The following is a 15,530-nucleotide window of genomic DNA, read 5'->3' on the forward strand; positions in this document are numbered from 1 at the left end:
TTATGTCAACAAAGCTGTCCTGAATTCGGTCTTATGGCAAAGAAATTTGGCATGACTATTGTTACCTAGGAGTGAAGAAAATCTAAACCAAACAGTAGCAGTAAGAATGGAAATGACCATGAGGCACGGTGATGCTTGCCTGTAATCCTAGCCATTAGGAAGGAGAGAGGCAGGCAGGAGTACCACATGTTTGAAGCCCACATGGATTATATAGTGAGATCTGGTATCCAAAAAGAAAATTCATTGTAAAAGAATAAATGTAACATTTCAAGTAAAAAAAAAAAAGTGGAACATATGATTGCTAAGATAAAAGGGAAGTATAAAAATCATATTTTTATTCTGGACGCTGGTGGTAATATTACTGAAGGGTAACAAGCTTATGAGGAACCATCTGAAAGACTGTGAGCTCCTTTTTTTACAATATTACATTTGAACCAATAGGCATTTAGTCAAAATGCTTTGATTAAAAGTCATTGGCTTGAGGCTGGAGAGATGGCTCAGAGGTTGATCTTCCAGAGGTCCTGAGTTCAATTCCCAGCACCCACATGGTGGCTCACAATCATCTGTAATGAGATCTTGTGCCCTCTTCTTGCTTGCATGGATACATGCAGACAGAAAGCTGTACATATAATAAGTAAACCCTAAAAAAAAAAAAAAAAAATCATTGGCTTTACCAAGATAAGACTATGTGAAATTGAGGCTAAAGAGACAAATTTGGCAATTATTCACATAAATCCATTTCATGAGGCTCTTTAGTGAGGACAATGAATTATTTTCTTTAAAAAAAATGTATAGAGCTAAAAGGGATGGCTCAGAGGTTTAGAGCTCTTGTTATTCTTGCAGAAGATCAGGGTTCAGTTCCCAACACTCACATGGTGGCTCATAACCATCTGTAACTCTAGCTCCAGGGGATTTGATGCCCTTTTCTGACCTCTGAGGGCACCAGACCAACATGTGATACAGACATACATACATCCTCATAAAATAATAAATCTAAAAAAATTTTGAATAAAATTTAAGTTATATTTATATAAATAAGCTATCTTATTTGGCATAACATACCATTTAGTATTCCCCAAACTGAATTAAAATGCCTCCTTTTTTCCTAAGAGTGTCACATCTCAAAGTCCATATTTGTAGAAAAATCCCTACCCTTGTGTTAGTTTGGAGGATCAGTGACTAAAATGTGCTAATACTATAGAACTTTACCTTCTTCAATAAAACAAATGTTTTCCCAATATTAGACAGAGGGAATGAAATTGAGGAATAAAAGTCTAATTTTGCTCAGTTCAAACGCTACAAAATTGCATAGTATTAATTTCTCAAATGGAAAGCCAAATAATGGAAACTGGGGGAAGTGTACCAATCTCCAGTTTCATTAAAACACAAAGATCTGGCATCCTGACTGAAGAGCTATAATAAAAAACAGAGATTTAGCTGGACATAGTAGCTCACACTTTTAATCCCAGTACTCAGGAGGCAGAGGCAAGTGCAGCTCTGTGAGTTCAAGTCCAGCCTGTTATACAAAGCAAGTACCAGGGCAGCCAGGGTTGTTACAAAGAGAAACCCTGGTTTACAAACAAACAGAAATTTGAAAACCAGGAAGAGAAGTTGTTTAAGACCACAACTGTGGCATTTCAAAGGAGATTTAGCAAGAAATTCCAGAAGATGGCCAAAAATAGATTAATAGACTTGTTCTTATGTATTTTTTCTATCAAAAACAAGTTTTACAAAAGCATAATTATCTAAAACAAGATGCAAGATTTTTGTGACTGAAAAGATGACTCAGTAGTTAACTCCAGTTCCAGGGGATGTCTTCTTCTGACCTCATGGCACTAGGAAAGCACATGGTACCCAGACATACCTGCAAACAAAAACACTCATAGACATAAAATAAAAAATAAATCATGCGCTTTAGCCTCCCAAGAAGCTAGGGTGATAGGCTGGTGACACTAGACTTGGCAATGCTTTTTTTCTTTCTTTCTTTTTTTCTTTTGTTTTTTTTGAGACAGGGTTTCTGTGTGTAGACCTGGCTGTCCTGGAACTTACTTTGGAGACCAGACTGGATCAGAGATCCACCTGCCTCTGCCTCCCAAGTGCTGGGATTAAAGTTATGAGCCACCATTGCCCAGGATTTCAACCACTTCTTATAAGCTGTTTTTTCTTTTTTATTCAAAGCATCACATCTTGGCTCCTGAAGGGTTGCATGCAGTCCTGAAATGAGGGCATCGTATGCAAACGGTAAACAGTCTCAAAGTGCCAATCCTCATTTCTCTACCTACTTCCCAGGGCCCACTTTCTTTGTTCAAACTGCAGTATAAGCTGTGCCTTCATCATGCCTTGATCCCTGTTTAAACTTCGCCTATTATTGTCTCATTTCAGTCACTGCTTATCTTCCACCTGCTTTAAGTTATTTGAGTTTAAATCTGATTTCCCTTGAGCTACTAGTTAGCAACAGTTTACATTCCATTAATCTGTTTTTGATATGTCCTTCTTTATTAGTGCAGTCTTAAAACTTCTCATACATGCTCAATTCCTTTCCTAATGAAATACATCCTGGTGACATTAAAGAGACTAGTAACAAAGACAACTGCCTTTGAACAAAGTAACTTGTTAGATCAATGAATAATATACATATTGATGAGTGAAAATGGAAGTTACATTATCTGAGACCTTAAAAATGAAGACAAAAAATGAAAAGTAACTTACTGATCCTTATGTATAGAATTATTGAAAAAATTTAATGGGCATCTATTGTTTCACTTTACGTATTATTCTGTGGATTCTTTAATTAATTTAACTCCAGTTTTCTCTAAACCTAGAATGGCTTTTCCCCCCCAAAGGAACAACAGGCTGAAAAACAGTACGAAATAGCTGGGTGTTGGTGTCACACGCCTTTAATCCCAGTACTCGGGAGGCAGAGGCAGGTGAATCTCTGTGAGTTCGAGGCCAGTTTGGTCTACAGAGTTGAGTGCCAGGATGGACTCCAAAGCTACACAGAGAAACCCTATCTCAAAAAAAAAAAAAAAAAAAACAAAAAACAAAATAGTATGAAACAAATTAATCTAAAACAATCATTTTAATATTTCTGTAAGAAATCTCATGTTTTCAGTTATGAGTAAGTAAAAGCAAAAATACCAATAAAAGTAAATTTGAAAAGCTATGGTTATGACTTCTAATACAATTTCAAAACTCATGACTTGCCTTTTAAAGTTAAACATTTGAGTATTAGGTATTAATATCTGCTATGTAACAAATACAAAATATATTCAATTTTCCCTATGCATTAAAGAATTGTTAAAATTACTATATAGTAATTTATAGAGTGAATCTATTATACACATGAAAATCAAAGCAGAACATCATCTTAATACAATGATTACAATATTAATCACTGTACTCAGGAGGCTTGGGCAGGACTTGCCTAGTTTAGAGTGAAACCTGGTCCTAAAAGAAACAAACAAAAACAGAAAATGGAAATGCAAATAAAAAAAGTAATTTTATTTAGTTTCTTTTTTTTTCCCCCCAGACAGGGTTTCTCTGCATAGCTGTCCGGGAACTTGCTTTGTAGACCAGGTTTGCCTCTGCTTACAGATTAAAGACCTGTACCACCACCACCCAGCAAAAAGTAATTTTAGATAAAAGAATTCTCAACAAAGATCTCTCCATGGCAGCTGGGTGGTGGTGGTGCACACCTTTAATCCCAGCACTCGGGTTTCTCTATGGCTTTGGAGGCTGTCCTGGAACTAGCTCTTGTAGACCAGGCTGGTCTCTAACTCACAGAGATCTACCTGCCTCTGCCTCCCGAGTGCTGGGATTAAAGGCATGCGCCACCAACGCCCGGTGAATATATATTTTCTTGATAGCTGCAACTGTTAGTATCTAGGCATCTGTACTGGCCTGGCCTTGGGGTTCTGACAGGATATAGACCCCGGGCTGCAGCCACCTGTGCATATTCACAATGTTCCCTTTTAAAAGGGTCTTCCCACCTCCTATCCCCCTCCCTTTCCTTGTCTGTTCACTTCTCTCTCCCACTCTTTCTCCTCTGTCCTGCTGCTCTTATCTTCAGAAGCTGGTATCCCCTGCTTCCCTTTCCCCTTTTATGATCCCCTTCCCTTATTTAAAAAAAAAAAAAAAAAAACAAAAACAAAAAACCTCTATTTGAACCCTGTTGCATGGAATCTTTTTCTCTCGAGCTGCCTTTAAATTACAACAATAACAAGTATAATTTGGGAGTAATCAACTATAAAGAAAACAAAGGCCATGATATGAAATCAAACCAAGAGATTTCATTTATAAGTGGAGTGAGCCTTTTTTCATAATAAAGTTTACAAAATGAAAAATAAAAAAAAGTAAGGTTAGAGCATCAGTGAATTTATACAGCTGGGTCCTAAAAAGTAGAGTCCAGAAATGAGATGATTTCCAAATGCAGGGCAAACATGAGTGATATGTACGGATTAAGGCTTGTAAGAGCCAAACTTGGTACTTTGGGGTTGGGCAAGCAGGTTAAAATTCAGTATAAAGAACATAAATGTGTTAAGGAGTCATACTGTACTGCTGCAAAACTGTTTCTTGGTGAGGCAAAAAGAATTTCTGGTTTCACTGTTATGAAAAAGTTCATTAGCCTAAGCAAGCTTGACTCAAGAGTTTAAAGCTGTTTTTAATAGAGAAACCACAAAGTCAATCATGATGAAATGAAAAACTCCAGTCTATTTAAATATATTAATACTTTAAAGACATTTAATCTTGAGGTGGTAGAAAAACTGTCATTCCTTATCTTCAAGGTGCTTTAATATTTTAGAAAGAGCATCTGGGAATACATTTTATTCTGCAACACTTTTCTGAAGGATTAAAATAGATACATACTGTCATAGATCCTCTTAGTTCTGTAAACTTTATCCAACTACTATGCTATTTCTATGAAAAATAAAGAACTCCTTGTAAGGCTTAGACCATACATGAAATACTGTTCCACAAGTTTCATGCTTGTCATTTCATCTTGTCTTTCAGTTAAACCATGATGTTGGTCACCTATAAATTTTACTTAGCCGAGGCCTGATAATTTTACTGAAAAGATATTTTTCAGGCAATCTGATCAACAAGTTGTCTTTATTTGGCTAGCCACACTAATACTGTTATCACTATATTCTATGGAATAACAGAATGAACATATTTTCTGATAATATACAGAATTAAAAGCCCTTTTTACAACACTGATCATCAAATGAACTAAGACACCTAGGCTCAAGATAATTCCACTAACAGGCTAGTAGGAGAGCAATACAGAAGCATATTATCATATTATGACATATACACAGGATTAAAAGTAGTTACAAAATAGGTAAGGTAGCCTTTCTGAATCAACACCCAAGAAAATTTCTATAGGTTATGTAGGACTTAACATAGTAATAGAATTACTATAAAAGGCAGAATGAAAGCAGCAATTAAGCTTTTTTAGAAAATGATTTGTAAGTGCAGATTCATTTATTTATTATGTATACACTGTTCTACCCGCACTCCAGAAGAGGGCACCAGATCTCACTATAGATGGCTGTGAGCCGCCATGTGGTTGCTGGTAATTGAACTCAGGATCTCTGGAAGAGCAGCCAGTGCTGTTAACCTCTTAGCCATCTCTCCAGGCCCAACATGCTCTAGGCACCACAGCTAGCCTTTTTTGCCCAGTTTCTTTTGGACCTGGCAACACGCATTTAAAACCCTTAAGAAAGTTTTCTTGAGTTATAAAACAGAAGTTCTAGAGAGAACAAGTTATTGTATTTAAAACCATTGCAAAGTTCTTTTCAGTTACACCAACAGAGCACTTTCTAGAAAGAACAAGTTAGTGATTGTATTTTCCTTCTTCAGAACTCAGCCCGAACTTAAACCTGTGCTCTTCCTGCTAAGTACATTCAAATGCTAGGATTACAGATGTGCACCAAGGTGGCTAAGTTATTAATTTATAAAACTACAAAGTACTTACAAATTTTGGGGGCTTCTAAGAAAGTAAGAATCACTAATTGAACAACTTATGCTATTAAGGATTGCAAAACTTTACTTTTGGGGTCTTTTCTCTAACTTGAAATTCAATTTAAAATTTTAAAAGTGAGAAAGTGGAGGTTAGAGAAGAACCCTGTGAATCCCTGAAATCAAACTCAGGTTGTCAGGCTTGGCATCAGTTGCTTTTGCCCACTTTCTCACTGGCATGTGAGCAAGAGGATGCTTTGAGAACTTTTAGAAAAAAAAAAAAAAGCTAATTTTAGAATTATCTAACTTTGAAGGTATTTGTCTAGTTCTGATAGTTAATTCTTAATTATCACTTAAAATTCCTCCACAGTAATTCCCTTTCTATAAATTTCCAAAGTTGAGTGACTGTGTGGTAACAACACTTCAAATGATTGTTTTTTTCTGAGTATCACAAAGGTTTTTTTAGCAAAAAGTTTCTTATGAAAATGTACATGACCCAATTCTACACCCCAGTCAAACAGTCCTTTGGGGAAGGATGTGAACTCCTCTGTGGAGCAGCCATTGTTTAGACTCTTCAAGGCTTCTAACATGATGATGCTGTTGCCCACTAGTTGCCATCTATCTCCACACACTCATTAATCACAAGATCCATAAGGGGATCAAAGCTCCATAGTATTGCTTGTATGTGTCTGCCACCATTTAACTTCAATGATAACTTCTTGTCCATACATTTCTTCAGTTCGGGAGGGCAGGCCTTGCTCACGGTGACTCTTCGGCGGGCTTGGCATGATGGAAAAGAGCAGGCTGCCTCACCAACGCACTCGCAGCAGGCTGGGAGCTAATCTCAAAGGATTTTTTAAAGTTTCAAGGATTTCTCTCTTCCTTTCAAAAATGAAACATATACTATTTATAAAAATAAGACCCTTTTCACTCCTAATAAAAAATTCTCTTACCCATAGTAAACCAGTGATAAACTTAATGAATCTGTATCTACTGTTTCATAGTCTTAATTTACCAACAATTTGTTCATTTATTTACCTGTACTTTAAAAAGGTGCACAGTATGTTAACTAACTTGATACGAATAACTTTACAGATGTTTCCAATTGTTCCATTAAAACAAAACAAACACACAGGAATCACTTGAGATAACTTATTTACTTAGCTAAAATTCGAAAACTATACTACCATAGCTGGTTGATAACTATCCGAGAAATAAACATTAGCTATCTCACTTGTTAAAATAGATTGACTGTTAGGATTTAATGTTTATGCTAGTGTTTTACATTTCTTGATGTATTAATTTTGTACCTTAAAGTTAAAAAATTTCATTTATATTGCTCATGTCTTTAAAAGAGTAATACATGTAAGTAAAGGAGGTGTAAATATTGACAGAAATGCTGTAATTCTCAGATGCATTAAGGTAAGGAAAAAGGTTTAAGAATTATATAAAGCTAGCAAGATGGCACTCTCCTGTGATTCCATCTATTCACTCAGAGGCTGACTCTGGAGGACTGCAATTTAGAGAGCTATCTGGTCAACAGAGCAAAATCCTGTCTCAACACCAAACCTAACCCACCACACATTCAGATAGCAATTTGTTCAGTCCGTGAGAGTAATAGTTAACAGCATGGTAATAAAAGAAATACTTGGACAGACACAAGAGAGTTGGCTTAAATTTTAAAATGTACCAGACAGGAGACTAGCAAGATGGCATATCTAGTAAACGTATTTGCTGTATGACCTTGGTGACCCGAGTTTGATCCCTGGAACTTCTGTAAACACTGAAGGAGTGAGCTGATGGCACAAAGTTTGTCCCCTGATGTCCACATAGATGCTGTGGTATACATGCCCACACATAATGAGAGGGAGAGGGGGAGCTTTAAAAGTAAAAAGCTTAGAATTAATCATCTGAGGAAAAAAATGTAACAACTTAGGGTGACGCAAGATCATGATGTAGACTTTGAATTCCACTTTGTAGGAAAGAGCAGTGTTTTAGAAAAATCAAATCAGTGGTATATATTGGAGATGATAAATTTTTTTAGATTAAAATAGATGCAAAGAAATACTTGGTTAAGATGCTGCTGAAAAGGGGGTGAGAAATAACCAGGAACTTAACTACAACAGCAATTCCAATATTGGAGGAATCAAAGGTGACTACAAACATGAATAAATTTTGGCTGTTGATAAACATGAACAAATTTAATGTTTCTTGGAACCATTTACTTTGACTGTTGCTAAACTGATGAAGAAGAAAACAATTTGAGAGCCAACAAAGTACTGTTAATAAAAACCTGATTAATCACCCATTTAAATACCAACCCTCTTCTCTTACTGGTCTTAGACAGAGGGGACGCCACCAACGCCCGGCTAAGACAGAAATTCTTGAGTCAGAATAAAAACATTCTCTCCTTGCTCAGCAGTTAAGAGCAATGGCTGCTCTTCCAGAGGACCTAGGTTCAATTCCCAGCAACCACATGCCTGCTCAAAACTGTAACTCCAGTTCCAGGGGATCTGACACCCTCACACTCACATACATGCAAGCAAGCAAAAACACCAATGCACATAAAATGTATAAAACAAAACAAGCAAACAAAAAACATTCTCTTCCATCTGCAAAATCCAAACAGGCTGGGGCAAACACAATTGTCTAGGTTGTATTACTAAAAGCTGAATTTTCTATTAAGCTAAAAACTTCCAACTACTGTGACACCAGACTTCTAAATATATCACAAGTTTTATTTTATGAGTATGTGGTGGGGGCACATGCAGGCCATAGTTTGAATGTGGCCAGGTGACTTGTTTGTTCTTTTTCTACCTAGAAGGTAGGTCCTGGGAACTGAACTCACTCAGGTCTATCAGGCTCGGCTTTGCAGGAAGCTTTAGTAACAGAACCATCGCACCAGTCCCAACTTCTAAAATGCTTGTTAATTATAACTCTCCATTTTGTCTTATATATTCTTCTGTTCATGTACACACCACAAATGTGTTAGTTTCAAAAAGCTTTACATTTGCTATTTCAACTACTCAGAGGCTCTTTTCCGGGATATCTTATATGGTTTTACTATTCAAATGTCAGGGCTGGAGAGGTGGCTCAGAGGTTAAGAGCACTTGATTGCTCTTCCAGAGATCCTGAGTTCAATTCTCAAATATCACCTGTAGGAGGCATCCCTCAAGCATACTTTTAAAAGTATATTTGAAAATATACCTCGAAATAACAGTAATTATACCACTTCTAGCTTGCCTACTTCACTTTTTCCACAGAACACTGAATTGTCATTTTTTTTCTTCATCCCAGTTTTCATCCACTATCCACTAGCACTGTAAAACTCCATGAAAGCAAGGGATTTTATCTGGTTTTGTGATGATCTTCGTTTATATCTCAGTACATAAATCTCACTATACCACCTAGGCTGTATTTGAACTCACAGAATTCTACTTGTGCCTTGAGAGCCAACTTTAAAGGTGTGTGCAACCATGCCTGGCTATTTTTTTTTTTTTGGCTTAATGAGACAAAGCTGGGAATACATGTGGATACCACATCTGGTTTCAAATACATTTTTAGTGCTATTTGATAAACATTTAACATTTTTATACCTCCACGAATGAAAATACAAAAAAAATCAACATAAAAACTTATAATTATTAAAATTCACAAATTCTCTAAAGAAACAATTTAAAATTTCTCCATATTTTAGCATACTAGACTTCATTGATTCACACAAAAATGGCATTTTAAACTTTGCATATGTAAAGTTTACATATAAGCATTCCTAAATATAAGACTAAATGACTAAGTAAATGAAACTGTAATTTTCTAGAGGTATTATTTAATAGAATCACCAAAGGCAAATGGGGGAGTGGGAAGAAACCTCATTAAAGGATGATCCTTAGGACACATTAATAATTTAAGGCTGAGGAAAACTTAGCACAAAAATAGCTTCAATAGGGCTGGAGAGATGGCTCAGAGATTAAGAGCACTGGCTGCTCTTCCAGAGGTCCTGAGTTCAATTCCCAGCAACCACATGGTGGTTCACAACCATCCATAGTGAGATCTGGTGCCCTTTTCTGGCACACAGGCATACATGGAGGCAGAATGTTGTATACATAATAAATAAATTTAAAAAATAGTTTCAATAGTTTTCTTTTTTGGTACTGGGATGTTTTAGTAGTAGAGCCCTTTTGGAGGTCCTGAGTTCAACTCCCAAGCACCAGAACAAGCAAACAGACAAACAAACAAGGAAAAAGAACAGAGAAAAGTGAAATGCCTGCGATATATTTTATAAATATATAAGGTAAGAACACAATCCCTTAAGTTTTTGATGGAGGAGCAATCTGTGTATTATAAAGGGTTTAAGGTATTAGAAACAAACATGTTCTAAGCTATCCCCTAACCCTTTGGTAGATGGAATGTATTGATGGTCATTCATTTGTTCTCCAAAATATATAAGTAGCTAAATCTACCTGAAAAAAAATTAGGACACTATTTTCTTCCCTTTTTCTCTATTTAATGAAACAACAATTAAAAAAAAAAAAGTTTTCCACAAGGGGAATAGTATCCCTCTACAAAAGAGGAAAAAAAAAACCCAAACAAACAAAAAAATTTTTAAATAGAGTTAACTTGTAAACTTGTGTGTGCAAAACCTCAGAGCACAAAATACCTATATGTAATTATTTCTTTTTTGAAAGATGACTATATTATTAATATAAATGGGTGTAACTTTAATTTTGCTACCTCTGGTGATATTTTGTTCATGATCTAACAAAGCTTGCCTGAAGATCAGAGTGCAAAGCTAGCCACACTAGTTAGCCATAGGGCCAGGCAGTGATGGCACACACCTTTAATCCCAGCACTTGGGAGACAGAAGCAGAGGGATCTCTATTAGTTCAAGCTACCCTGGGCTACATGAGGTTGAATTTGTCTAAAAGAGAAATATAGCTCATACCTTTGATTCCAGCCTTTAATCCCAGCACTAAGGAAGTAGAGACTGGAGTGATATAGCTGGGCAGAGAGAGGAATATTAGGCAGGAGGAGACGAGAGAGGTGCAGTCTGAGAACAGTGCAGTCTAGGCAGTCTGAGGATGTAGTCTGACGACAGGATCACTCTTTGGTCTGAGCATTGGTAGAGGTAAGAACTGTCTAGTAGCTTGCTATTGTGCTTCTCTGATCTTTAACTCCAATATCTGACCCTGAGCTTTTATTATTAAAAACAATTAGAATTCATGCTACCGCTACTAACTATTTTTGTCTCAAAATTAGTTACAAAGATGGAAATTAACTCTAGATTTCCAAGCAAGTACAAATAAATTTAAAATATATGCTTAAATGTATATTTTAGTATATAGTGGCTAGTTCTTCTCTATGAAAAGTTAAGTACTATTAAAGTAACACTTAGTGATGGTTCTTTTTTTTAAATTTTTATTTGTTTATTATGTATACACTTGTCATAGGAGGGCACCAGGATCTCATTAGAGATGGTTGTGAGCCATCATGTGGTTGCTGGGAATTGAACTGAGGACCTCTGGAAGAGCAGCCAGTGCTCTTAACCTGAGCCATCTTTCTAGCCCTCTTTTTTTTTTTTTTTTTTTTTTTTTTTGGAGACAAGTTTCTCTGTAGCTTTGGAGCCTGCCCCCAAACCCATATTGTAGAACAGACCAGGCTAGCCTTGAACTCTCAGAGATCCACCTGTCACTGCCTCCTGAGTGCTGGGATTAAAGGCGTGTGCCACCACCACCCAGGGCTTAGTGGCTTTTCTACTGCTATGAAGGGACACCAAGACCAAGACAAACTTATACAAGAAAGTGTTTAATTTGTGGCTTACAATTTCAGAGGGTTAGAGTCTATGACAATCACAACAGCAAGCAGACTGGCAGGGCACTGGAACAGCAGCTGATAACTCACATCTTTATGTGTAAGCAGCAGACAAAGAGGGAGCTAACCAGGAAGTGTTGTTTCAGACTTCAAAGCCAGGCCCCTAGTAACACACCTCCTCCTATGCCACACCTATACTTCCAAACAGTTACACCAAGTGAGGACCAAGTATTCAAACACATGAACCTATGGGGGCCATTCTTGCTCAAAACACAAGTCCCCCACCACCCCCTGGATCAAGGATCAAACAAACAGCACATGTTATATCACAGGTAACAACCTAATATGATTGCACTAAGATTATTTTGGTTCTTGTTGGTTTGTTGCTTAGGCTGGGTTAGAGCTGAGGATGACTTTCAACTCCTGATGGTCTCCTCGCCTCCACTTCCCGAGTTCTGATATCATAGGGATGTGTCACTATTTTCTTTCTGGCCATATTATTTAAAAATTTCTTTAACCATTTTTAGAACTGAAAACAAGAATTAAAAATTGAATGTAAATATACTAGCCACAAACAGTCCTTTTTTACATCTGAATTATAAATATGCATTGGCAAATGTAAAATGCAGGTTTTTTTTTTTGCCATTTAGAAGAAATCTTCATCTCTGACACTTTTAGGATTATACCTATGCAAAAGAAATCTAATTTTAGGATTGTTGTGGAAAAAATTGGACAAACTATATAAGTGAATACTTCCAAGCATGTTTTAATAGAATAAATTATGTATCTGTAATTACTTCATAATTGTTTCTCATATAATAGTCAAAATAAAAAAAGTTGAGTTCAGTGATTAAGATAAAACTTTTATTATGATTTCTATGGAGACCAGAGAATAATTTTGTAGAGTTCGTTCTCTCATTTCATCTTTATGTTGATTACAAGGATCACACTCCGATTTTCATGCTTACCTCAATGCTCCACAATGATGTGCAAAAGAACCAACAACATTATTTTCATGTAAAAGGTAGTATTTAAATTCTAGCCACAATATGTATCTCTTACTGCTTTAGTTACGGACAGCCCCACTAGAAAAAAGTGATTGCTCTCAAATGTGGGACTTATAATTAATTAAATGAGTTAAAACTAATTTAATTTTACTTTTAAATTAGAATTGAGTAAGTAGTTCCTTTGAATACAATTTCTGAAAAATATCTCTGAAATACTTTTAGGATCCCCACAGCATATAATAGTTAGAATCCATTAAGAACCTTTAATCTGAAAAGGTAAGATGCTCCTTGTAAGAAAGTAATGACAGTTAACATTTTTAATAATGACTTAAACACTCCAAATAAGGAATACATGATAGTAAAAAGAACATTTCCTGTGAACTGTAATTAAAATATTCTGAACATATTTACATTTATAAAATTAATAACTAAATTACAACCTGGCTTAAATCTGAAGTTAAATATTAATAAGGTACAGAAGCCCTTCATACGTTGATTTACTAAAAAAACTTCTAACAGCCGGGCAGTCAGTGGTGGCGCACATCCTCAGCACTCGTGAGGCAGGGGCAGGCAGATCTCTGTTAGTCCAAGGCCAGCCTGGTCTACAGAGTAAGTGCCAGGACAGGCTGCAAAACTACACAGAAAAAAAACCCTGTCTTGAAAAACCAAACCAAACCAAACAAACCAAACTTCTGCTAAGAACTTAAGAAAATATTTTAGTAAAAATAAGAAAAACAGTAGATTATTGTAAAGTTAGAAGACATAAGAACTTATTATGTCATCTTTTGCAAACTAAACTTTGGGTTGTTTCCTCAGTTACCCAATGAAAAGATTGGTAATCTCTTAGGATTTTCCTACATTTAAAATTTAGAAGTTCAACACATTATTTTAATGTTTTTCCTCCTTCATTTAAAATGAAATATTTAGACACATTATACTAAAGATTATCTTCTAAATTCTGTTCAAAATCTGTAATATTTTATACTTTATCTAAGATAAAGAAAACTTCAAGAGAAATTAATATTTATTTTCTATCTGAAGTAATAATCTGAATTCAAATTCATATAGAATATAAAAACACATTAAAAATAAGGTCTATAGTGCTTCTAAACTCTTTCAAGAAACTTTTAATGGAAATGCTGGGGAGAGATCTCAGGACTTGTCTGTACTAGATATATATATATACTCTACCACTGTAGTTCAGAGACTCTTGAAGATATCCAACAATTAAAATACATTCTGAAACCAGTTACAGTCATTGCTCCATCTGTGGATTCAACCAACCACAGATTCAAACTATTTCAGCGGTCAGGTGTGGTGTCACACTTCTAGTTAAAGCACTTGAGAAGCAGTGGTGGGTGGATGTGAGTTCCAGGCCAGCCTTGTCCATAGAGTAAGACCCTATCTCAAAACATCAAACCAATTAAAAATTTTTTTGGGGTGGGGTGCTGCCTTTATACAGGTTTTTTCTTGTCATTATGGGAATAAGCTAAATAATACAATTTATCTGTGTAACATAACATTGCGTTACACATTAAAAGCAATTAGAGATGAGTCTAAATATAAGGATGTATGCACTAGTCAGAAGCAGACATTATACCATTTTACATAGTGCACTCAAGCATTTGCAAATCTAAGTATCCATAGAAGTCCTAGAACTAATTCCTTATAGATACAGAATTAATTACATGCTTTTTTTTAAAGACAAGATTCTCATATAGGTCTTACTTGCTTTGTGGCTGAGGATGACCTTAAATCTCTGGTATGCAGTGGTGAGGCTGGAACCCATGACTTTGACTTTGTGCATGCTAGGCAGAAGCATTCTACCAACTGAGCTACATTCCCATCCCCCAGTTACACAACATTAACAGATATAATACATGTGGAAAGCTATTATTAACATTATTATACTAAACAAAATCACAAATACAGAAAATGCAATCATAAAAACTTGAAAACACACCAGTAATATCCACATACATTAAATTACAGTTGTAGAGTATGGCCAACCTTACTTCAGCAGCACAGTTAATACTGGAGATAATTTCAGAATCTTAACGCCAATATTTACGTGCTGCTAAGGCACTGCTGACATTGCTATCACAGAAGCTATGAATAAAAAACATTTATTTTCTTCAGAAGATCAGATCCTTGTATTTTGAGGCAGCACAATATGGCCTGCACCTTTTCAAAATCCACAAACCATTATGTGCTGCTACTTTACTCCAAGGTTTTTTTGTTTTTGAAAACACAATAGCACCTAAATAGCAATTTACAAAGAATCTTCTTAGGAAAAAGCAGAATATATAAAATCCATGTTTGAAAATGTAACACTGGTAAACGCACAATTTTATAAGCTTTGAGTAGAATAAAATTTATGTTCATATCATAAATAAAAGCCTACTATGTACTTAATACAGTGCTATAATTTATAGTCATCATAAAAATGAGGAAATCAAGCCATTTTCTGGGCCAACTTAATAAGAATATGATTTATTAACTAGACAAACTTTTCAATGTATTTAACAAATGAAGCTGTTATAAAAGTTGGTTTTTACCTTATTCAGAACAGTACATCTTTCAAAGCTCAAGTCATATGATAAGGCTTTTATGTTTAAGGAAAAACACACAAAAATTCAGTTTCAAGAAATTTATACCAATACTTAGAAAAAGACTAAAAGTGACTTCATACTAAATGCAATTATGTGTGTATGTCTACACACACACATATATATCCTCAAAATATATTAT

The 15,530-nt window shown here is 35.6% G+C and overlaps 2 non-coding genes across 2 annotated transcripts; both read right to left on the minus strand.

Annotated features, from left to right (window-relative positions):
* Positions 1-14,784: 14,784 nt before the first annotated feature.
* Positions 14,785-14,868, minus strand: Mir16 (microRNA mir-16). The gene has a single exon (NR_105135.1). It is a non-coding gene; the product is annotated as a microRNA mir-16 (primary transcript).
* Positions 14,869-14,928: 60 nt separating this feature from the next.
* On the minus strand, positions 14,929-15,006 carry Mir15a (microRNA mir-15a). The gene has a single exon (NR_105133.1). It is a non-coding gene; the product is annotated as a microRNA mir-15a (primary transcript).
* Between the last annotated feature and the right edge of the window lie 524 nt (positions 15,007-15,530).

Source organism: Cricetulus griseus (assembly GCF_003668045.3).
Source record: "Cricetulus griseus strain 17A/GY chromosome 1 unlocalized genomic scaffold, alternate assembly CriGri-PICRH-1.0 chr1_1, whole genome shotgun sequence".
NCBI lineage: Eukaryota > Metazoa > Chordata > Mammalia > Rodentia > Cricetidae > Cricetulus > Cricetulus griseus.